General features: G+C 41.0%; 1 protein-coding gene across 2 annotated transcripts in view; it reads right to left on the reverse strand.

Annotated features, from left to right (window-relative positions):
* Positions 1-26142, reverse strand: part of LOC100678545 (zwei Ig domain protein zig-8) — a 73888-nt gene that overhangs the window by 41108 nt on the left and 6638 nt on the right. Inside the window, exon 2 of one of the 2 annotated variants that reach the window (XM_031924349.2) lies at positions 25776-25888. The exons of the other annotated variant lie outside the window; for it this stretch is intronic. The gene's annotated coding sequence lies outside the window, so the exon portion shown is untranslated. The remainder of the gene's footprint in view (positions 1-25775; positions 25889-26142) is intronic. 2 annotated transcript variants of the gene reach the window in all.

Raw genomic sequence — 26142 nt, forward strand, 5'->3', positions numbered from 1 at the left:
GCGTAGCTCCGGAAACACCAGCACGTTGACGTGTGCGCATACGCGACTGCTTCCGCGTGCACGGACGCGTACGCATCGGATCGTTAATTATGCACGCTTATCAAGGCTTCGCACCAGACACCATGACGTCTGCGTGTGGATGCCGAGAATTTGCCATTTGCCGTTAATAGCGCGTGAAATCCGCGGTTAAGGTGGTGCGTTGTCGCGGCACCGCTTTGACAGTCTCGAAGCGAGAGCCTTGATATATATATATATATATATATATATATATATATATATATATTGTATACGTATGTAGAGCTTGCAGGTAGTATTTATCCGCTCGATTCGGAATATGGGCTGTAGTGCACAATACATTCTGGTTAGCCCGGTGATGGGATTGTTGTTACATCCTGTGGATGAAACTTTATGTTAATTGTAGTTCCACGGGATTCACCAGGAGCCAGTGATTTGGAATCATGGAAGCAGTCAAATGATTAGCACGGCTTGGTGTTGCGTTAATTTATAGCTTTCACTTGGATTGTTTATATAATCGCAGCTTTTAACGTTAAAATTGAAGAAAGTGTCATGCGTATTCTTTAACTTGTATGATATACATGTCGAGAGTTGTAAATTAAATCACGTACGTTTATTGCATAATTAATTCAATTTAAGATTTCTTTCGATTAATGCGATGGATGTAAAATGTATCAAACATTTCTTTATGACGAGTTACATTTCGTCTGGAACAAAAACATTAATTTAAGGTGGTAAAACGCAGGCAACGTTTATTTTACCTAATAAAGTGAGACATTTTGTATGCACTTCTAAAAATTTATTGGTTTGTAATATAACCTACATCAGAAAATGACACCATTTGTAAACGTAAATATCAATAGCGTCATTTGTTTTTCAGTACACTCTATGTTTGATATCTTTTCGAGGAAATCTTGTCATTAGTCGAAATTAAATTCGAAATGAAAATTCTAGGTCACTCACTTTTCTACAAAGGATATATTGAAGCTGTCTTTTATCATCGGAAAACAAAACGTTTGCTTTCAAGTTCCCAGCTTAAAAGTATTTCTTCTAATTGAATGTGTATTGAATCTTAATTAAATTATTATATCAATATCCTAGATAATCATTCAAGATTCAATTTTTCGAAGTCTTAACTATAAGCAGTTTATTTCGAGATATTCTAAGTAAAATACTTGTTTATCTGTTTGTACTACTGTCTTCTTTCTTTCAAGATCAACACGCAATTCAACATTCTTCGAACGACTACCAACGCTAGTGATTCGATTTCACCCCTTACCAGAGGTAAACCTCTTACTTTCTCTTTCTCTCGTCCTCTGCATAGTCTTTCACCGAGCATTCCCACTTTCCACCTTTGAATTTTCCCTTCAGTCCTTATTTTCATGCTCGGTCGCGATTTTCTCCTCGTGCAATATCCCACAGATTGCTGGAATGAGAATACGCTGCAGACCTGCCAATCGATAGCTCAGCAAATTTCTCGGTCAGTGCACGACTCGGCTGTTGTACTGAAGGCTGAAAAGCTTCACTCCATTAGCAATATCATTAATGAACAATAGGAACGCGTCGCGACTGATACGTGCATGCGCCTTGTTTTCAATCCATACCCATTACCGTGAATTGCTCTGACGCTGATTTCATCACGTCACATACGCCTGAGTAGATTTTCGTGACTGTTGTTAGTAGACAGGTGTCATACGCATGAGCAATTCCGAATGGAATGTAATTAAAAAGCAGGCTCTTGTTCCTTGATGCGTTATAATAACAAGTTTACGTGAGACGTAATGTTTAAAATTCGGTTTTTTATCTATACACACAGTAGAAACTCCTCACAATGGTAATTTCAAATGATTCAGTGATTTTAACTTTATTTATATAATAAAGATAATAAAACAACCGCAGCAGACATCTACTCACAATTCAAGTCGTAAAAAGCAGCGACGAACATGAATTTGACAGAAATAAAAACACCTGCGAACTAGCCGGACCAAGTTGTTTATGTTCCAACGAAGCATCTCATTTGGGGATCACGTCGATGAGAAAAAGAGCTTACCACCAAGCGTGTGGATTCTGCCCGACGATAAACTCGGCGCTTTACGTGCCGACACACATGTTCCACAGTAAATTTTCCGCAATCCCCGTCCCCGATGCTGCTCGTTCTCGGCCGGACATCTTGTCGTATTTTCTTACCCCGTGCTCGTATAAAAGCTGTTGCCGAATGCGATGCTCACCTGCATATTCTATTACTCTTAACCCTCTCATACCCCTTCAGGGAGTTTTATTTGACCGAAGAATAGGGTTAGCTTTAATGAAAGATTATTTTTTAAACGTAAAAGTATATAAAAGAATTATGTTCTAGTAAAATACTGAATGACGGTAATAAATTGTCGTCATTTAATAATTAAGATATTATTTATTTCACATTAAAATACAATTGTTTATACATATTTTAACTCTCTCAAAGTCAATTATAGTTCTCTGTTGATCGATAGTAGCAATTGATATAGAACCAAACTGCGAACACTATATAATTTCAAGATCGACAGCACAAAAGAAACTCTTTTAGTATGTATCCGTAGACTTTGAATAATTTAAAATAAAATGTCTTCCTATCGAACTTGCTTATATTCTACAAAATACGCGGTAGCTGATATTCTCAGAAAAGAAAACTACACTTGAAAAATAAAACCAGCACATCATTCTTTCGTATGCTATTTCGCTAACTCTGCCATCTGCTAACCGCAAATGACAGTAAATTTGTGATGCGATAGAAGAAAAAGCTGCCTTACACACTGCATTAAGTCCGACTCCTTCCTGGTAAACTTTTAGAAAAAATTGTCGCACCAGCGAGGTGAAACTATGAGAACAGCAACCGTATAATTTGAGAAAAATACACCTCGAGAAACAAATTGCAGAAAAAGACAAAACTTTCACACATTTTCATCAGAGAAAAAAGAAAAGTCATATTGCGCTAAATTGTAAATAAGCATAATAATAACACAAATTTGGAACTGTTTTCCTGCTGATACAATATATCATTTTATATATAGCGTTTATCTTCACATCCGACCCGAGGTAATTTTAAACTCTCATCTTGCTCCACGTCAGGGCAAAGATCGAGGCCACCGACCCTTCAGAAAGCCAAACAGCCAGAATTGTCGCTTCTTCACGCGTATCGCACTCGAGACAAGTGTTCACGGAAGCAACAAGCCCCTTTCCGTCCGATAGAGCCGAAACCTCGTGTATAGGTAGTATCAGCGTCCGTCACGAAACTAGCAAAAGCTCTGCTACCATTCGTGTTCTCTTCCCGCGGAGAGAAGGACGGCTTTTAACGCGCGACCTCCGGATACCCGCGCGTATCTTCTTCATTGTCGTATCTGTGCGTATTTCTGCTCGTCGAGCTAGAGAGGAAGGGATCGAAGGGTGAAAGGAGCAGTACTGAGGATGAATGCGAATGTTTGTAGGTCAGAGTATTGTTCGGGTCACCGCAAGCTCTCTTTTTTTTTGTTGGTTGATGATTTACAGCACTGGTGCGAGCTTTTTTATGTTTTTCTTTTGGTTTTTGTGAGATCGTTTAGAGTTCGTTGTAGATAGTGGTTTATTGATGTAAATATTGTATTTACGTCCAAGCTTTAATGCGGATTTAAAAGCTTTATTGCGCATTGATTGATGAGTAATACAGCGTATATATTTTTGGCGAGCAAAAATTATTTTATGTTAACTATATTTTAGTGCACTTTATTGAATAACTTATTTAACATATTTTATACATTTAAAGTAACGCGACTTTTACTGCAAATGCGTATGCAAGCTTATCCTTTTACGCTGACAAAAACATTCTCATATCGATTTCTGTAGATTTCTGTTACTGCCTTATGAAGAACATAAAATAACATAATTTATTTTATATCATACGCTGTTATAACGAATATTAAATCAAGCACACTTATTTTTAAATACATTTATTTTAATGAGTTGGATACTGAATTAGCCCTGTCATTATGTCGATATCAGATTGATATTTTCATTTAATTAATTTGCGGTGGCATTATTATTCCTACTTTTATGTATAAAAATATCGACTTTACCGTCTGACCAAACGAGAATGGTTCTACTTAAACATTTACTCATCCATCCGAGCTCATCGACATTTATTTGCGGCAACGTCGCTTTATCAAGCCTCCAATAAATAATATTGAATAATAAATATCACACGCTTTTATTCAACACCGCATAATGACATTCATCCAATTCATCAACAAGCTCATTCAATCACCATCAAATAAAGTGAACGCACGTGATATCCACCACTGATTGCTTTCAACCCGACTACTCGATTCACTGGGATGGGTAATCTAGTTGTTAGCCGGGCATATGTGTGCCTATATCTCCGCAGCTTCTCGTCTCCGTCTCTATCTCTCAAGGATGTGCTCTCGATGGAAGGAAGATGCGCCGCGGTTTACTGCCTTCGATTCGGTATATTGCGCACGTCCATCAGGGAAGAGAGCGTTTTTATCGCACGCAGGGTGTTTAGGTGCTCACGTTGCACTGAAAATCGACGGGAGGTGTTCGTGCGTAAAAATTGAGAGAGACTCGTTATGAAGGATATAAAAGCCGGCGAGCATGCGCGCGATGATTGAATTGGCTTTGTTTCGGGGCTGAGCTCTGAGCCGCGATGACGCGCGCACGAGTTTAGAGTGATTGCTGAGTGGCTGCGCGCGTCGCTGAGTGTTTTATGCTCGAGGTGATGATTTACTTTACTTTTTACGCATTTTAAATTAATCTGATAAAATTTATAATAAACGAATTTCTACATATCTATCCGCAAATACGGCTGCTTAATTCGTTGAAAACTCGTTTTCCAGCTTCGCAAAGTAAATTCCGTTAATCCACACGAGCTTTCTTGACTATTTCATCTGAAAAACCACTCCACCTTTGCGTGAGTTATCCGATTACTCGTCATTAAGTTGAAGCTCAGAAAAATAAGAAGCTCCAGGAATTCTCTGCCTGTGCAAAAGATCATTAACCGGTTTACGCTCGGTGAAATGCATCGCACTGCCCGCAAAGCTGACGATAGAAAAAAAATCACGTCGAACCAATACGCCGTTTGCAAGCTCACTCTGGCTTATCAATAAATAAATCCTTAGCACATTCGCAGGCAATATTGCATGCCGGTGCATACCTCCCGTATGCGCATACACACTGAGTCAACCTACGAGCTCCATCAATTATTAAGTCGCGCGAGCGAGCGAGACAGTGGACAGATCAGATATTGCCGAGGCGATAGATATTGCAGTTGCGAGTTTTTAATTAAAAACGCACTGCGACGTCGTCGTCGCTGCTTCCGAAGCTTTGTTCGCAGCTTTATATTCGTGTGTGTGTGAGTGTCGGTGTGCTTAGATGGCTGGATAAGCTCGTGTTTCATGACCCTACATAAAAAGAAACGGGATGCGCTTCGCGAATGCACGCGGCGCACTGCCTTGAAAACTATAAACGCAGCTGTATAGCGCAAACTTCTCGTGCGCGTGTGGGGGCATTGCATCGGAGCGCTGTAAAAACGCAGAAAGGGAGTATTCGCTTTGTTTGCATTCGCTTTGCGGGTCATCTCGTTCTCTGTTACTGTAAACGAGCTTTGTTGTAAATAAGCCAGATTTAGCTTCTCTGTTTTGCCGCACTGAGTCGTTTCATGTCTGCTTTCGAGTGACGGAAAAGTACGGAAAACTACTCAATCGAAAACAAAGCATTCCAGAGTGTTTATTCTTCCACGTGACTGTGCGTTTGTACGCTATAATATACGGTTTCATAACTGATGTACAGCAGAATTTTCCGTTACCTTTTCCGCGATCGAAGTACATTATTATCAATTCATCGAGTCTCGTAATCTCGCGACGTAATGCAGTCGACTGTGTGCGTCATTCATCATACTTAAAGCAGACAACAACTGGAGAACGTATAACCATCAGACGCTATATATAACACGCTTCTTTCACACCGTATTTTCCAGCGATTCGTTTCACTTTATTCATCACGCAATCATCTCCTCCTCCCCTTCTGCGCAGCGAAACCGTGGAACTTTCGAAAGATCGATGAACTTTTCCATATCTCGAACCGACGGCGCGGTGGGCGAAACGTAATAAAAAAGAGAGAGAAAGAAAGACGAATCATTCGCCTGGCTAAACAGGATCCATACAAAACGAAGGCTGGAATAAAACTAGCGGCGCAGCTGAAAAATCGATCAAAGCTGGCCGGCAGAAAGAAAATCGAGACTATACCAGCGTACACGCGGTTGGCCCGATGAATGCAAGCGCAAGCCTTTTGTGGCTGCGCGAGCATGGCGTTTGTTGCTTTCGGCATTTACAAGCTCGACTCGCGCGCGCCTTCCATTGTTCTATATCAGGACGAGGCGATCGCGCGCCGTCAGCCAGCAAACGGCCTGCTTAAGTCCCCGGAATTTAATTGCCCGTTGCGCTGGGGCAAAAATCGTGAGCCGTTTGCGCAATCGCTTCACCGACAAATGAAATATTCGGTGGAGCTTTATTTGCGTGCGTGTTTGCGAATGTGCGTTAGCCAATGGAACATTTTGAACGTGAGCCCGTTAATGGAGATGCTCGATAATGAATTGAAAAAAATAGTTTCTACGGGTTCGCTTAATTGTATAGCCGTCGAATTCCTGAAATTTGGTATGCGGTGGATGTTTCACTAGTTTGGAAGTTTTGTTGATTCAGAGTTATAACGTGGATTCTATAATTCTAGGAATTTCGATTAAATGAAAGGTTGAAAGGGGATTACAATTAGGTATATGAATATTATATAGCTTCACTTTTCCACCGAAATATAATTAATTAATTGACGAACGAAAACAGTGGTTATTAATATTCAAACTAATTTCGTTGTGTGTACGTAAAAATCCCTGATTCGATCCACACTCTAATTCACGCTGCATATATCGTCCAGAGTTTATCAATTAAACTTCGAAATACACATCTGATACACGCGCATTAATCTCTGAACACAGTGCCAGACCCGTTTCAATCAGCTAATTACTTCCCTCGATCGACGCGACGATGGAAATCGCGCGAAGGAAGTTCCGCATATTCCCATCAGCAAAATGGCTCGAGCGTCGATGCTCGTTCCCTCCATCAATTTAGCCAGCCGGACAATGACCAGTCGCTGGTGAACAATAGCGTTTTACGAGAAATGCGTGCCACATAGATAGCACAGAGTATACGGATGGCGTATGCAGTTGTACCGTTTGAACTGACGGATGATAATTTCCACGAAACGAACTGACCTCGCATGCACTTCGGTCTTCCTCACAGAAGGTTTAATTGCGTATACGTGATGAGACGTATTTTGAGAGTTGGAGGATTTGGTTGAGTTTTACATCATTTGCGTGATTGTATTGGGTGTTTATCGAATCCTTTCGACCTGATATACTATTTTTTAAGCAGATTTACTAAATAGTTAGAGCAAGCAGAAGCTTATTTATTGCTCGATAGTATACGTCATTCGTTCTACTTTATCTTGTGAAATTTACAACCCTTTTTCAGTATCTTCAGGAATAAGGGTAGGGATGCGGGTCGTGAATCTCGACAAATCTCTGCAATAAGCGTCAGCAGAGTGTGATAAAACCAACAGCATGTTGTAAATCAAATAGATTGTCACTCAAGTAATGATTGCAGAAAAAAGAAGTCGTTTATTACGTGAATTTTGTTATCATTTACGTTACTGGTTACCTGTTACAGAAATCTGTAACAAGTAACGACTTACACAAGTCTATGATCGAATTTCATGTGTACGGGTACATCCTATTCTCCTCTATCTCAGCGACATTCTCCTATCCCTAGTGTTAATTAGCGCGTATGTGAACAGACACAAAGTGAGCAAGTCAATGCAGTCCCCGTGATTCGGACTGATCAAGTTTCAGTTGTCCTCGGGGATATGTGAATTTATGTTTGCCTGCAAATGCGAGGCGTATGCAAACCGCGTGCATAGATAAGTAATTTCAGCACTGAACTACTCGAAGGCCGTTAGAATTTCTTGTATAGACTTCGATGGTAAGGCATCTATATAACAAATAAAATCCAATGTACAAGTTTATAATGTATTCTATCAGATTTTCGGCAAAATTACAATAGCGGCTATAATAATCAATGTCTTTTAGTACAAATATTAATTATCTTACCTATTTTTACATTTTATTCTGACTTCAGTTTAAGTTTAAAATAATGACCTGGTTTTATATTCTCACAGCAGGTTATGCATTTTTTAAAAGAATCGATCGTAGATTGGAAAGTGGCGTTCGTCTGTTGATTGACAATTCATATGGTTTGCATAAATAATGGATTGTTGTATAATTATCCGATAAAAAAGTATCCAACGTAATTTTTTATGCAGAAGATAATATTATACTGTGTTGAAAAGTTCGAAATAAACCAGACGTAACGATTCTCTCACACAACTTATCAATGTGTTTGGATTCCTGCCATTACTTTTTCACATTCGCTGAACACCGGCATCACTCACGTCCAAGCGATCGATTAACCGGTAGAAACGGCGACCCGATAGCCATCAATGAAAAACTGCGAGTCTCATCTCACGGTCTAATACCAATGAAATTTCATATTGAGCAAGTTAATTCGAACTGGCGTCGTGTGTATAGGCGCTGATTAAGAGGCGGCCAAGAGCACTATGTTACCCCTTCCATTTCTCCTCCCATCCAATTACTTGCGCGCGCGCGCCAGCTGTCAAAGGTGGACCATGGACGGTATTGGGGGAAACGCTTTGGCTGTCCTCGCTATAACTACCAATTCGGATTGGAAATTACTCCTGATAGAGCTCGATGTTACGATCGCGAAGCCTCGCGTTCTGGTATAATAAGGATGCAGCTTGCAGATTCGATTCAAATTGCGGGGGTGTTCGCGGCACTGCAAGCGCGAGAACTTAATGGGCAAACGCGTTTGTAAGTTGATTCAGTGGATTGTTATCGTTTTGCTCCGCTCAAGTATACCGCGTGTGATTACTCATCGGCTCATTTATAGAGCGCCCCCGATGCTATTGTAGGTCTTCTGACAAAAGGACGATTTGCGTCATCGTCGTTACTCGATTTTGAGATTATTTTCATTTCATAAAGTTGAAAATGTATAAACGATTGAATTGTATCATATTGCATTCTGAAATCGATTTAAATTAGTCAACGATTGAAAAAAAATTAAATTTTATTGATAAATTTGATCTCATTAGGCTAAAATATATTCGGTACGACGTTACTTTGTAGTAAAAATACACACATACACATAATTATTTTAATTTTAAATAATTTCTTTAATCAAAGGATGCTGCTGCTTTAATTAAAAATTAGCTGCAGGTCCCAAACACAACGAAGTAAGAAGCGAGCTTTTACAGCCAAGTAGCATGATTATCCACGGATGATCGCGTGTCTCTCCACGCGCGCGGATGTTTCGAGCTCATTAGCCGCTCTTGTCACGAATACTAATTAGGCTTATTAGATTCACGAGCTGAGCGTACGAGGAAACAAAAACTCGCTCGCAAGCTCGCGCGCGCGCGCGACAAAATTTTAAATGCAGCGAAATTTTGTTTAATGTAGCAAGATGACGCTCGCGAGGCTAGGATAGTACTGTAAATAGATTTGACTAAGAGATCATTGTCGCAGGACTCTAGTTAGCGAGTCGGAAGTTAGACGGGTGAAAACTGCCGGCATTTCGTCATTCGCTACATGAAAGCGATGCTTCTTCGTATAATTAGATTTTTGCGAAAGGGAAGCTCACGAAAGCTGTAACGAGCTGTATTGAAGTATAGTCTTAACTTTGGACTTTAATAAACGAATGGATAATTTTTGAAAATGCTTATGCGACAATTAATATTTCCAACCCTGTCCAACCCTCCGCCAGGACAATCACGTTTTGTGGAGCTTGTATCGCTCCCGAGCACGAAACGTTTCCTTATCAAAATAAACAAAAAATTCTGCGGTGAAATATTGTAGAAATCACATAGCAAGGGAGATCATGCCTGCACGACGTATCGGCTTCGAAATAGCACTGCAAAAAAAGCGGAGAGGAATCAACGACCTTCCAGCACGTACAAAGTGAACCCGGTCATCCATAAAAGAAACAGACAGCATGCTCCTATTTATTTATTTTATTTTTTTTTTTTTTTGTAGAGCACGAGCTGAAATGTACGGGATGGAATCCTTCATTTAGGTTGCGAGAGCGAACCGCGCGGGATTTGTTTTTCTCGGTTATCTGCGCACGACGACTATTTTCTCTCCCCACAGCAGAGCCTGTGGGACTGGCCAGGTTTTAATGCATTCATTATCTTCTTCCCATCGGCCGGACAGTTTTCGGTGGTCATGCGCACACTCGGGTCTGAATTAGCACTGCGAAGAACACGTTTTGCGTTATTTCGTGCACGCGACGCACCGGAGAGCCCAAATTGTTCCAGTGCAGATAAGTGCTTCTGCGTATACACGAGGAAATCTGAGAAAAAACATTGCTTCGGAGCTTTCAGAATCATTTTAATGACTGCAGCACGCGGGAATTTTTTTCTTTTTTTTTTTTACTTTGCAGGATGCACAGGACGCGGAAAACGATCTTCTGGCTTTGTTTTATGTATCCTTATCAAAATTAAACGTATAATGTAGCTGCATCGCTATATGGCTGCATGTTGTCAATATCCGGAAGCGCAAACAGAATATGCATATCACTATGAATATTACTGTACAGGAAAAGAGTTAAAAAAAAAGAGGAATTTTACGTTTAAAAAAAGTAAAATATAGTGGGAAAAGAAGAGCTGTTAGTTGACTTCGATAATCCTGACATTTTATGTGATTTTCGATCTTTTCACACTTTAATGATCGATTACGTGAGAACACTATTTTTACAATGTTCTGAAAATCTAGGACAAGAAAAAAGGTTATCTACAAAATAAAGCACATTTTTTCAAACAGTGTTGAACGCTCCAACAGAATATTTTTTCAAATTTCTTAATATAGCAGACGTAGAACTACAACTAAAAACATCTGTAATCATGCGATGGGTAAAGTAAGAAATTTTATTTTTATTTAAATGAGACACGTAAACTATTTCTATCCATACTATTGACTTTGAATTATTATGGTTCGTGTAGCCAGAAGAATGTAAAATACTATATGCAAATTATACTTCTATAAACATTTTTGTTGAGTTTGGAGTTAAGAGAAAATTATGCAAACGAACACTGCCAATTTAATCAAGAAACTCGGCAGCCCCTCGAAGATAAGTTATTTATTCATCTATAAAATTATCTCGTATTTAGTTTAAAAGAAAAATATTTAGCTCTGCCAAAGAGCAGTGCCCGTTTCGTTGATTGCATTTTATATCAGCAATATTAAACTACTTGAGACGTTTGAATTAGAGGCATCTTCAATTTTAAAGTTTAACTCCGAAAATTTGAAAGTTAAAATTGCTCTGATCGAGGTTGCTAGTGACAATTTGTGCAAAGGTCACACAGGAAATTAAAGGACCCTGAGTAAGAAAATGTTGGAGTTTACAATGTCAAAAATTCATATGAGTTTTAACTTGTCTTTGCCAACCTTCAAGACCACCTACCACTGCACTTACGTTGATGAAAGCGGGAATAACGAAAAAGCTTTGAAATCAAGACATAAAGAATTAATTATGCTGTTATTTTTAAAATTTTGTGTATTTTCTACGAAAATATTCTCGCACAAGTGACTTTTAATAGAATGCAAATTTAGGCCTAACTTGCTGTTTTTTTTTATAAAAAAAAATGTACGTCTGGCAAACGGTCAGAAATTTAAATGAAGGCTGGTGAACGTCGACGCGGTGCAACGACAACATGAGTGATGAGGAGACAGACGATTGCCATATACAAGTAGTCAGGAGGTTTTAAGCGGCTGTTTAAAAGTTTGCCAGCTTATTCGCAACGGAGAGAAAATGCGCTGGCTGTTCATAGAGCTCGGCTCACTTACTCTATAGGGTTTGCATGAGTTCACTCACTCGCCCTTTGCATTGCAAATGCCGCTTTACTTTATAATACAGGGACACCGTACACACAATGCACGAGACTCGCATATTTCTTATACCGGGATATATTATACGGTCCATCTGTTCTCTTTGACGTGTTTATTTTGTGGCGCATTTCTGTTTTTGCCCATGTACGCGTACAAATAATATTAATTTTACAATTTAAATAAAATTCGTGTAGCGCATGATAAAAATTAATCCGTGCACAACAATTATTGTCGTAAATGCATGCAAACGTATTACAAGAATAATTATAAAAAATTTGATGGAATTTAAGCGACATCGTGTAAGGAAAATTGTGTTATGTCAAAAATTGCTTCGTAATTTTCAGAATCAACTTACAAGAATTCGTTTTCAGCATTTTTTAACAGCCAACTTTCCTGCGCACATGCATTTTAATTTTTTTTTATCGTATTATCTTATTAACAATTTAGCTATATTAAAATCCACCGTGACTCCAGCCTCAATTAGATTTCGCCAAGATTTCGACTCAAATTAAAGTCAAGCCTGCAGAAATCAAATTATTGATTCCTAATCTGTAGGAGAATTTTTGTCAATTTGCCCTCGTCTCAAATGCCAAGTGTTCGCGCCGCTACCGCTATGAAGAAAGAAATGAAACCGTGACACGAACCGAGCTGAAGAATCAGCAGCAGCAGCGGCAGCAGCTTCTCGGTTACGTTCGAGGGACAGCTTGCAGATTCAGCGTTAAGACAAAGGCTGCTCAGCTCTACATATATACATACTCGGGCGAACGGGTGGTAGGTTCATTAGCATAAAAACTCCATAGAAAGGAGAGCCGTGGTCTTCATTCCAGCGTCCTCCATTCTTCGCGCCACCGAGCCTTTTTCCGCTCTACGCCTTTTTCCGCTATACTCGCGCACTTGTATATTCCCCGAGCGTGTGCGCGTCTTCGAAGTGTGCTAGCCCCTGCCGGGAATAACCCTGAATTAACGTGCGCTAATTCGGCTGCGCTTATAACACTTTTGCCTAGCTTTCTTTTTTTCTCTGCTTCCCTCTCCTCTCAGGCGCTGCTTTGGTCCGTGTTTTTCGAGCGCAGGACTCGGGATATCTCGTTATTATATTCAGGCACACCGAGGGGGGCGAGCTTGTGTCACCATGAGAATGGAAAAATTTTTTCATTAGAGGCCGCAAGGAACGAGAGCGAGTATAACTGAATTACGCGCTTTAATTGAGATATTCGGGGATCTGTGTGGATTCTGATGTCAAGGAGATTTCTTTGTGTAATCGAGGTTGAATCAAGGGTCGCGCGTATTCTACTGTGGAGGAAACATTTTTATCCAGCTTTATGATTAAGGGAATACTGAAATTAATTACTGGTATGTTGGCTGAATTTTGTAAAAGGAATCGAATTCGATGTTCATGTTATTGGAAAGCTTTTGATCGCTGCAAAACATGAACTTCATTAGTTATATTGAATACACATTCGGAAAAAGAATTCACGGAAAAATCAAGCTCTTTCATTTGATTTTTATTTTTCGGAATTTAAAATGTTACACTAGAGTTTTGAGAGTCATTTAAGAGGAATTATTTTTTTATTGGAATTTGTTTTGTAAAAAATAAAGTTTTTTTTAAATGTTTGCGTAGTACTAGTTTGCTAAAATTTGTTAAACTATTATACTTCCAGCAATCTACATAAAAAAACTAAAAAATTAATTTGAAAATATTCTTGTGTTGCCTAACATCTTAAAAAGGTTATTTACGTTACTTCGAAACTTTTTCAGCGAGCCTGTTCGCGGTATACCCCATTCATAATGAAAGCTCAAAATCTTTGCCCTCACCTAACTCGCAAGAAAACACGATTTTTACTCTACAGATTTTTCAGCGAGAAGCAAACTTGCTCTGTATAAAAATAGTCGTGGCTTCGACAAACTTTTCTTTCTCGAATTATTCTGTCACGCACTTACACAACTTATCGTTTGACTCGTGAACTTTGTTTTCCGAAACGAGCAGTCGAAAGCAGAGCAGCGCGCAGTAGCACTCAACCGACGGCCTTCTGTCATATTGGCAGAAACTGGGGGAGGCAAGGCTTGGTAGAAAGCCTCCGCCCAAATGAATTAAACCATCGATATATAGAGTAGTGAATAGAAACTTCGGCAGGGCCAAGTTGCCACTGCTGCAGGGTGCTGAAGCTATAGCTACTGAATATGCTAGTAATGCCGATTCCGCGTCTCTCACGCTATCCAGCGAGCATTCGACTGAGAGCAGCCGTTAACCAACTGGCTATACGATGGACCAGAATTCGGACATAGATTGTTTCTGATTCATCAAACGCTAGACATCGATGTTCAGCTGCTGTTCACGACACTGCGATGCTTTTTTTATTTCGAATTGATTCGTGTGCATTGATGCTCATAAAAAGTTCTGTAAGAGTTACAGCGGAGCAAGTTTTGCATACTTGGTTGGCATATTGTGTAGATTTGAATAGTTGGAACTAATATTACACATTCTTAGACATATGGCACGAACCTTGAAACCTGACTTGCATCACACAGAACAGGTTCAAAAATCGATTCTATGCGATCACTGAGTGGCACTGTAATTTCTTAATTTATAGGACGTAATACTTTCACGTTGATTGTAGACGAATTGGTGAGTCGCTAGAAAACTACATGATTACTACGAATGTAGAACAGTTGTTTCTGAACTGAGCGTAATATGTTAAAGTATCCACCCAGTAAATTATGCACTACTCGCCTGTAAGTAAATACACTCCTATGTTTGCATGAATAATTTGAAAATCAATAACATAAGCCGCTTAATTGATCCAGTGCCAAGGCAAGCACTCCAAACCTGACCCTAATAACCAATCGAAGATCAAAGAGCCAGCGAATATTGCTGCATCCTGTGTCATTACTCATAGGTATACAATATCCAGAGGTAAATATTAAACTTGCTACTGAAGAGAGAAATTAGTCGGGATGTCGTTTCGAATACGAAAAGTCACTCTTGACCCATCAAGACAATCTCGAAAGAGCATTGACTTAGACCACGGTTCCTTTTCAAAATTAATGCTCCCTGACAACTCCTGCGCATTTCCAGCATCGCTCGCAACGGAATGTAAGTCAAAATCCTCTTTGATCGGTGGCTCGTGCACTCGACGTCGCTACTCTAGCCGTCGCTTTCTTCTTCCGCTCTTCTCTTGGGTTATTATTTCAAAAGAGCTTGCAGGATAGAAAAAAGCGTATAGCAAGAAGAGAGAGTAAAAAAGGCAACGGAAGCTTGGCAGGCTGGCGTTTGTTGCAAAACCCAAGTGGACGTAATTAAGGTAACGCGCGCTCGCGTCTTCTCTCTTGGTTAAGTGCTAATTAAGCGCTGGTCAGAAAGAGAGAGAAACAGGGGGTGAGAGGGTAGCTGTCCCACGGCTGAGTTGGAGTTAAACGCTCGGCGCATTTAGCATCGAATATAAAAGGCGCGCGGCGCTGGCCCAGGCCGAGGCATTCAGCGCGCGAAACCGTATGCGTATATGTCTGCACGGCTAAGTGCGCTATACATGTTAAGGTTAGCCCGCAGAATGAGAAAGAATAGCGAATTCTGAAGACACAAGTGCATTAAACATTCAGTACGTGCGAGCTTGGCTTTCTTTTTTGCCTTTAGCTTTTGTCCGCGCGTCTCCTACTTTTATTTTTTCATTGTTGTTGTTCGGTTCGTATGAGCTTTCTTTTTGTTGGGCTGCTTTTTTTGTTTCTTCCATTTTGTTTTAGTCCGCGAGTCGTTCGGTGAGACATACATAAAGCTATGGTGGAACGGCGAAGCATTACTGAATTCGCCGCAGAAAATGAATACGCGCACTGCTCTCTTTCTCTCGTTGCCCGCGGTATTCACATGGCCCTATGGAGCTTTATGTCTTTTATTAACTTTTCGCTTGAATAACCTTGCCTTGTGTTTTACGATTTTCTTCGAGCTCAGATTTCACGAAAATTCCGACCGCTTCTCGCCTAAAACGCTTTTAATCCGGGTCATTCGAATGAGGATTATTATTATATCTGAATTTTTAAAAAACATCTCGCCTTGATGAAGTAAATTAATAGCAATAATATAATATAATACAGAATTTTTCGTTCACCTCGATAATTTAATTTCCCTCGCATATTTCAGCATTTCACGCGTTCACTTTAATTTTCCTTCTTTTTCCATTTATCCTCCTTGTTTTTCACACTCGTCTCGCTTGCCGTCTCTACTCGTTTTTCTTCGTTCCGCGACTCTCTATTGTGCTTTTCATTTGAGACCAAATGAACTAGGTAGCAGGGCGTGAAGGCGCGCACGTGCGAAAACGCGAACGCGTTTTGTGCGCTCGCGACACTGTACGTATATGTATGTACGGTTAACTTTGCGGACCGTGCGAGTGGTAGAGTGCGAAAAAAAGAGCGACGAAAAAATGGGCACAGCCCGAGCCTCTGGGCTTCGGGACATAGCCACATTTAGGTAGGACATGCGCCCAAATTGCGCAGATGTGCGGCACTCGATGCACGCAGTAATTGAAACAAAATTTTAATGAGTTTGAAATTTTTCACTCTTTTTGCAGTCCGATTTCGAATTCGTCGTGCTTTATTACTGCGGTAAACGCGAGAGGCAGAGAGTGAGAGAACGAAAGGAAGCGGGTCGTTAATACGTAGCTGCGTTATTGCGTTTCTCGCTACAACGGCCTAACCATTGCCTTACTCGCGCTGATTATACTTTTTATAACGTGAAAACTCATTTTTTGGGAACGAAGTTGATTGAGCTAGGGAAATCATTGTAAAATAGCTAGAAACTCCCTTACGTTTTTGTTTTACGTGTACTGCGTATCACATAAAACAAAAAAAAAACAGGAAAATCTCATCTGATGTATTTCCACGAGATTTAATACCAGTTATATCAATTTCCCTCAATCAGCGATTACCCGGAATTCGACAGTATTGCGCGTTTGACCCATTGACCCGAGAATTACGTCGATTTGTTTTTTCTCTTTCTCTTTCTCTCCCTCTAGTCATGCAGAAAAAGCATCCGACAATATTTCCCCGATAGTCGCTGTTACGAATAGAATCGCGTATATATAATCGCAGTTGCCTGTTTTACTGAAGCGATCGCGAAGAAAGCGAGATAAAAAGAATGCAATACGAAATGTGCGCTCGGCTTTCTTCGCCCTTTCTTGGCCGTCATCAAGAACGTTTTCTGCGACGATTAATGAGCGTGGCGACAGTTACCGGCGACGACTCACCAGATAAGGAGGTCAAGCGCTGACCTTTTCTGATTAGGCTTGTCGATAAAGTACTGGTTTTCCAACATTAGTAGTGTTCACCATTTATTGTTGAATCCTATCTTCGTCTTGTCCCTAACAATCGGCTCGCAAATTAACGCACACGCACAACGTCTCAAATTTCGCAAAGCCCGAGTGATGGTGGAGGCTCTCAGAAAAAGAGACCAAACGATCTCGGCGTTAAAGAAAAAAAAATCCGTTACAAGCCCGACCATCCGGCCGATTCCAATCGAAACGTCAGGGGCGCGCGCGCAATAAGGTCGTCGTCGCCGCCGTACATATGGGGAATTCTACGGAAAAATGCCATTTTCTGGTTGGAGAAACCGAAAAAAACAAATGTTGGGGCACACTCCCGCAACTTTTTTTTCTTATTGTACATGTTTACAACCATGCAAAACTACGTTTCAACATCGAAAAAGTGCCTTGCGTCACTGTTTTCTAGGCCCTTCAAATCCGTCGAAAATGGCCATTGTTCGAGGGCATGCACCTAATGCATGAGGGCATAAACAGAAAATGTATTATGGTAGAATGAAAGATCGGGAAAAGAGCTTCAATTTAAAAAAAATGCGTTGAAAATGCTTGTTTTGGTCAAAAGTTACGCACGATTGAAAATGCATAAAAATCATGAAAAAAGATACAAATTTCTTGACTTTGAAAAATCATGCAAGTACAGTCATCGTCTCTTGGGTGTATTTCAACACGGCGCGCATAGCTCTTGCCATTATCCACGAGCGATTGGGATCGTGCGCGTAGCTCCAATACGACGGAGGCGGCTTTTTTCTCCCGCAGCCTTTCATCCCCGGCTTTGAAGAACGCAGAATATCCCGTGCATTCATGCATGAGCGCACACGCGCGACACACAAAGTGCGCGCGGATTCCGCCGCACGCACGCGTTTCTGTATTAAGGAGAGGATCCGCACGGCAGATATGCGATTTTTATATTCACGCGACTATACGGGATATTCAACATACGAGAGAGAGTGTGTGTGTGTGTGTGTGTGTATGTGTTTGCAGGAGCCGCCCATTTACAGAAGTATACACGCTGGTGAGAGTGCAGAGGCCAAAGAAATTAGCTTGATTGACGGAACGCGAGTGTGTGCTGATCAGTTTCGAAGTTTACCGATGGATGAGCTCTTTGTATGCGGGGCAGCTTTTATTTTAGCAGAGGTTCTTTTTTTCATTCGTATCGCGGATTTGTAACGAAATGTTTGGCTAGTTTGAATGAGCCCGCTCGAGTGCATTTGAAGAATTCCTTTTTAATCGCCATACAGGAATGACATAGTTTTGAAACTCGCGCGTGATCGCGCGCTAGTCAGACGGCCTGGGATCGACGTTTTTAATTAACGAATGGCGTTCGGTTGGAAATTCGGAGTGATCGCAGTTGTTATAGAGGATAAAAAGGAGTTCATATCTCTTTTACTTATTTACAAATATGGAATAATTTCAAAATTACCTTTTTAACATATTGCTGGATGAAAACTCAGTTCCGTATGAAATCATGTGATTTCCATCCGGAATACAGCATAGGTATGTTGAGCCCAATATTATGATTATTGAATGAAGCTTGCAACTGAGCTTTCTATAAATTACGCTCATAGCGATAGATTTTTAATGAAAAGAAACTATGCACAACGCTACTACATAAATGCCCAATTGCTTTGCTTCGAAGCCGCGCTACTTCAAACAGTGCAAACAAACAATTGATTAACGAATCCATTATATATCGTTCGAAATAATCGTAAGCTTCCCTTTTAAGTCACAACGGAACGAAATAATGCGTCAATGTTTATATGCCAGGCGTTGCAATGCGAGGTATTATCACATACCATTTCCTGCTTTTAAGTTTGACAATCAATGATTAAGCCATTTTTTTCTCAAACACAACATAAATAACAAAAACTATCCAAGTCTAAATTAAAATTCGAATAATTCTGATGGTCAAATTCGACCGAATCATCGAGTGTCGCTCTTCTCGGTCCATCCCATTACCCCCAGCCGTGTTGGTTTTCCTAGTGGAGATATATCTGTTGAGCTAGTCAAGGTGGCGTCAGTGATTTTCGATGGCTATCGGGTGACACGTCAGGTGTCCTTGCTCTTTGTCGAAAGCTTTGAAATTGAATCAACTGATCCAGCAAGCACTGCGAAAAGCTCGGCTTTCAAACTAAGCTCTCGCAAACACACCGTCGCTTGGAATTCGCAACAGTCTCTTTTCAGCCGACGATTTACGCTCAGTAGTGCATTTATAATTCACAGTATAAACTACTTATACACAGCCACGCGAATATTCGAATAAGCAACAAGTCTCATTTGGCCAAGCTAAACGAGTGGTGACATCCCGCGCGTAACGTCCATCTCGATCGTAGGTAGTGCGCACTTGTCCGCAAAACTAGTGCCCCAGCTGTAAAAACAGTAACAGCTTTAAGCGAACGTTCTCTCTCTCTCTCTCTCTCTCTCTCTCTCTTTCTCCCTCCCTCTCTCTCTCTCTCTCTCTCACACTAGTTCTAGCGTCGGATGAGCGGCTAGTTGGCAATCACGTCGACGAAGCCATCAGCGGAATAGCAGCGGCTGATGGAATTCCGCACGCGTTAGCGCGCGCAGGCGAACTTTCTATATACGCGGGCTGCCTCTATAAACCTTAATCCGTAGAAGCGGCCAGCGAGCTCCGACAATAAGTGGCCGGCTCGATTGGCTCGCAGCATTAGGCCTCTCGCGTACAGCCAGTAGAACCGCAAACACCTGTAATTGTCTAATTCTACGTCTGCTCTATACTGGCCCGCCGAGTTCGCACAGATGTATATGTATATACATGCAAATCGATGATCGAGGGTTGAAGTGCGCGCGCGCTGAACTTTCTATATATATTAGAGCTCCGGCTATTATATATATGGGGAATTCTACGGGAAAAATGCCATTTTCTGGTTGGAGAAACTGAAAAAAACAAATGTTGGGGCACACTCCCGCAACTTTTTTTTCTTATTGTACATGTTTACAACCATGCAAAACTACGTTTCAACATCGAAAAAGTGCCTTGCGTCACTGTTTTCTAGGCCCTTCAAATCCGTCGAAAATGGCCATTGTTCGAGGGCATGCACCTAATGCATGAGGGCATAAACAGAAAATGTATTATGGTAGAATGAAAGATCGGGAAAAGAGCTTCAATTTAAAAAAAATGCGTTGAAAATGCTTGTTTTGGTCAAAAGTTACGCACGATTGAAAATGCGTAAAAATCATGAAAAAAGATACAAATTTCTTGCCTTTGAAAAATCCTGCAATTTTTATGCCCTTATGCATTAGGTGCATGCCCTTGAACAATGGCTATTATTCGACGAATTTGAAGGGCCTATAAAACAGTGTCACAAGGTATTTTTTCGATGTTGGAACGTGGTTTTGCATGGTTCTAAACATGTACAATAAGAAAAAAAGTTGCGGGAGTGTGCCCCAACATTTGTTTTTTTCAGTTTCTCCAACCAGAAAATGGAATTTTTCCCGTAGAATTCCGCATATACGTGGTGGAGCGAACGAGCGGAAAATCCTGCGTGCATCGACTCCTGTGCCGCACTCAAAATGCAAAGCGTTTTCTAATTCGTCGGGATGGAGGAGAGCTTGGTAGGCCCGTATCGTCGTGATTGTATTTTAAGCGGGTATAGCTCGAGAGAATTTCGTGATTAGTGGTCAATTTTTTCGTACGCATATTAGTCCGCTTTCGCTTCACTTTTATTCAAATATAGACGATCCGTTGTTTTAACAAAAATCAGATTAAAAATATTTGTTTACTTATTTGGTTGCAGCCGCAAGCTCTGCATTGAAACCGAATAAATCCGCGTAGATATCTATACACGCAGACTCACATATTTCGAGACAACAGTAACGCCGAAGTTTCATTGTTTCGGGGACGATCCTTGAACCATATAGGGCTTCCCTCTGTATGCGTATTTTGTATATCCGTTAGCGCGAGTCGGACGCGCGACTCTATACAGATGCGATGCGTTTTTATCCGACTCACTGCTTCGAGGTATACACCACGTGGCAGCTGCGGAATTACTGACAATAGAAAAAGTTTTGCGGTGGATTTTCAAATTTTTGATGCATACGAATGCGCGCGAGCGACTCTACGTTTGTTCTCGCGATACCCTTTACGCTTGTTGTCATCGATATATCCTGCGAACCATCGGTATGTGCACGTGTCGAAGTTTAGTTTGTTTTCACTGTTTTTCCTTGGGATAATATTATTGATGATTCAAAAATTAAATCGTCAATTTAATCGTATAAATGTTCGCGTTTTGTACTTAGTATAAATCTGTGCATCAAACGATTCGCGTTGAGTGCGTAAACTAATGGAAAATAACTATTTAACAGAATGGATAATTGGTTTGCAAGCGGAAAGTATTTGTACAGAAAATACGAAAGTAGGCTAACTTTTAATTAGGAAGAAGAAGTCATGCCCCGCGCGCGTGGGGCGGGTTAATTAAATTTACGGAAGACCGAAAAAAACTTTTTTCTCCTCTCTTTTCCACTTTCCTTTCGGGAACTATCTTCTCTATCGATCCTCCAGCTTCTAATCATTTACTCCCCCGATTCGCTCCTTATATAGCCGCGAATCTAATCGAAAATTTAGAGAGCCAAGTCCGATGCACACACCGCGTAACTGGAACTTAGGCAAAATGGACTTTATGATCTCTCGCTGCGCTTTCGTCCGATTAATTTTCGTTTGTTCTTCGCGGAATATATATCACGTCCACCGCAGTTATACCGAGACTTTGCCGGGCGATGATTATTTTCTAGCGTCGCCGCTAAGTGAGAGTACCGTATATAAGCGCTTCCGCGCGGGAATGATGCATCGCTCGTGAAGGACGTCCTTCTTTATTAAACTGCGTTTGCGGGAACGTCTGGATGAATTCGTGCGGCAAATGCTGTGTCGAAATAGATATTTACAGAGTGTTCTTTATGATTTGAAAAAAAAGGAATTGGTGAACAGTTTGGGCGTCTCTTTGGCTATGGAAAAAGTAAAATGATGTTATATCGGGTGAATTAAAATTCATGTCACTAATAATCCAGTGCACAGACACTAAGACCGGATTACTGCGTGCAACTCCTATCAATGCAAATAATTTGTAGAAGAGGAATCGATGTGACACACAAATTACTCCAGTTCGCGGTTCAAAAAAAAAATGCAATTAAATATGAAGACGTCTACTTTTTGTCGAAACATCGTGCATATTCTCTTGCATTAAAAAAACTTGAGACGAAATTTTCGTCTTCATAAAGTACGAGAGATGCAACTCAAGCTTAACCCAGAATAAAAAGAAAACACTTAACTTATTCCATTCGCGCAAACTTTACTTCACTCAGTCTCCGTGTAAATTTAATACCCTAGCTTTATCACAATTTTTCTTCACTTTTCAGAACGAAAACTACTCGAATTTGTGGAAAAAGGACAGTAATGCCATTACGCTCGCATACACCCACCAAGAGAGATAGCCATAGAAATTCCGCTTATAATCCAACTAAGAAATTCCTTCTGCGTATCGCGTCGTGACGCACAAAAGAAGAAAAACTCCTATCCAGCCCAGCGAGAGCCCAGAGAGCATAAGCGCATTAACAGAGAGAGAGAGACAGAGAGAGAGAGAGAGAGAGCCGAAATATAATATTCTCGAAACGCGTCGAGTCTTTCTTCGCGGTTTTCAAACTACAGTCGTCCTTACACACAGTCGCGACTCGAACTCGCGCTCGGATAATACGTTATTCTCCTGCAGCAGCAGCAGCAGCGACAGCGGCTCTGCACTCTGTTTCTCCAGTATAAACAGGGATGAAGCCCGGAAGCTGGAGCGAAGCAATTTGAATGAGGCCAGTTGTTACCTTGAAAAAATAATAAAATCCATGGGCCGTATCCGCTGCTATCTCTCGGGTTTCACGATTTTACCTGCACTCGAGACACGACTCGGTCGCTTGTATCCGTATGTACATATATCTATACATAGAACTACTCCTTTCGGCCTTAGGAGCCCGCGTGTACATGTATATATTTTCCGTCTCGCTTCACTTCGAGGGAAATGCACTTGGAGGCGGCTTTACGAGAGGACGTACACAAGAAATCGGTGAATGAAGACGACAAGACAGTGTGCGCACCGAGCGCTACTGAGGCTCGCCGATTCGATGTCTCTCAATTTCTTCCTTATCTTTCTTTTTGATTTGCAAAACACTCGAAAGTAAAGTCCGAGGGAAAGAGTGGCATCGGAGGGAGAAAGAGAAAAGGCAGAAGAGGCCACTTTGGTGAGAGATTTCCTCTTTTTTCTTCGAGTCTTCACATTGTTGAAGAACCAGGTAAATTGGAGCTGGCGAACGACAGGCGTCTTATTACACAATGACGCAACTCTTACTCTTACGGAATTCGGTTTTATGCCTTTACGGGCTCTATTGGTCATCGCTATATCGGTCTATCGATGGCCCATTGTTATAGAGCTTTATTGGAAAGTTTGATTTCTGCGAAACATCGCGACCTACACTCGCCGCCGAATCGATCTCGTCACATGCGCAAACAAGATTTCCCTATGGCATGTCAACTGATGTGTTTTTTCGCCAAACGTACACGAAACGAAATTAAGAGAAAACCGAGTCTGTCTTCAACCTCGAAAAAAAGCAGTGTGTAATTCCGACAGTCGCGCACACACACACCCACGTCGAGAAGCCCTAATTTGCTGTCCTCCCCGCAAACGGGTTACACGTGCGCATTAGGTAATATAAATGTGTACACAGTGCACGCACGCATGCACTCGTATAGGTGGTAGTAAGCGCGAAGCCGGTAGCAGCAATGAGAATTACGAACCTAATGCACGTTCTCGACAGTTTTGGACGCTTCGCAGCATTTTGCTTTTGAGAGCCACGCATTAGCGCGAGGCGCGGCGCGCAAAGGATCCTCGGATGAATTGCGGCGAGTCGAGTGGGACGCATAAGTAGAGAGAGGAAGAGAGAGAGGGATGACGAGTGAGAACAAGTTACTCTCATTTCGAGCACCATCTGGAAAGATGAATTTATTTTCTCTTTATTTGAGCATTCAGCTTGAATTTCCGCGCTGTCTGCGCTGTCTGCTGTATACGTAGTCAAAGGTGTACCCCTCTTCCCGCAGAGACTGCATTTTACCGCGGCTGTACTCAACGAGCCGTGGAATGCAGGCTGGAAATATATCCACGACGCGTGTATTAGTGCGGCTAATTTGCTGTGCGATCGTACCGTTTTTGAAAGGAAAAAATTGATTTGCACAAATTGCTCGTCGCTGAAAAGCTTTCTGATGACCTTTTATCTTCGATGTGTGCTCTCTCTCTCTCTCTCTCTCTCTCTCTCTCTCTCTGTCTCTCTCTTTCTCTCTCTTGTGAAACGCGCGTTATCTCTCCCGTATGAAAAAAAACATGCGATAATCTAGAAAAAGATTTCCTCTGAATCGTACGCACGCGCAGTTGAAAAAAGTCACTCGAGGCTTTAAATCAAACAATTACGCGAATACATGCGCGCGCTCAGGGGAAGAAAGAGAGAGCGAGCGTAAACTCAATAAAATTTTAATCTTCAAGCTGAAAAGCAGATAAAGAAACTAGCGTAGTAGAAATTAAATTTCGTTCCGCCATAATTCTACAAAATCGCGAACGTACGTTTTCACTTTTCTTTATACACAGAGAGAGCAATGAGTGGCTCGTATATACTTTATCCGCCTCTCCTTCAAAATCATAAAGCCTTTTAGCATGTCTCAGCTAGACGCGTTAATTAACCATCTCTGGTCCGGAATTACGCGAAATTTCCGAGTGCATAGGCTCATCATATAGGTACCTGCGTGCTGGCTCTTGCCTCGCGAATGTTACGCGTTTGTCGAGTCGCTCGTTGCTGCAGCGCTGATGTATAGGAGAGGAAGGCAAACTCTGAGACTAAAATCAAAGCGCGTTTTCGCGATTGCCAGCCGTTTTGATACCGAAAACCGCGAGACTCGCAAGAATTTTCTCGTATGATTAAAGTCTGAGTAATATCCACTTATCAGAATGTAGCCGGTAATCAAGGAATGACATGAGTTGTAATTCATGAGAGATGTATTAGGTTCTTGACATCGAGTGACATTTATATTAGCCGAATTTGTATGTTAAATATTGAAAAAAAAAATTAGCGGGTGAAGATGATTATAATCTTTAGTAGACAGACAGTGCAAAAACATCTAAGCTATTTGACAATATAACTAATATAACGCATTCATCAATTTAACTAGGCTGGCTAAATCCATGGATTATCTTTTTACGCGTATAATTAATTGCCAAACTTCTCTGGGAAATAATTTATGCTCTTTTTTCCCCGGCTATTAATCCATTCGTAACATCGCTAATTAGTAATTACCGAGTTGAGTCGCGCGAACGAATAAGCTGCAGGTGCAGGCTATAGGGAAAGTTCTCGCGCTGCGAAAGGCTGGTCGAATAGTTGTGCTTGCTTACCGCCACAATCTCCGCGCGACTCCTTTTAATTCATCCGCGCAGGAGGCTCGCCTCCTTGCACGCGATCATCGAGTCGATGCTTCGGTAACTGCTTTGTTTTCGGCCGACAGGTTCTGGAATTCAGATAAATGACTTTAAGTTTTCTTTTTTACTTATATTGTTATACCATAAATATTCGATCACAAACTGAAGATTTGTATTCTTAAGAGACGTTATATAATCAACGCTACACGCACATACATGTTTTTTCAATTATAGTTTTCTTGCAATACCTCTTTCGAAAAAACACATCACGGAATAGAGGATAAACAATAGACGAGCAGTTTACAAACATCTACAAAAATAGAGGCAAGAGCTTATTTTACAA

The sequence above is a fragment of the Nasonia vitripennis genome, chromosome 2 (genome assembly GCF_009193385.2).
Source record: "Nasonia vitripennis strain AsymCx chromosome 2, Nvit_psr_1.1, whole genome shotgun sequence".
NCBI classification, from domain to species: Eukaryota; Metazoa; Arthropoda; class Insecta; order Hymenoptera; family Pteromalidae; genus Nasonia; species Nasonia vitripennis.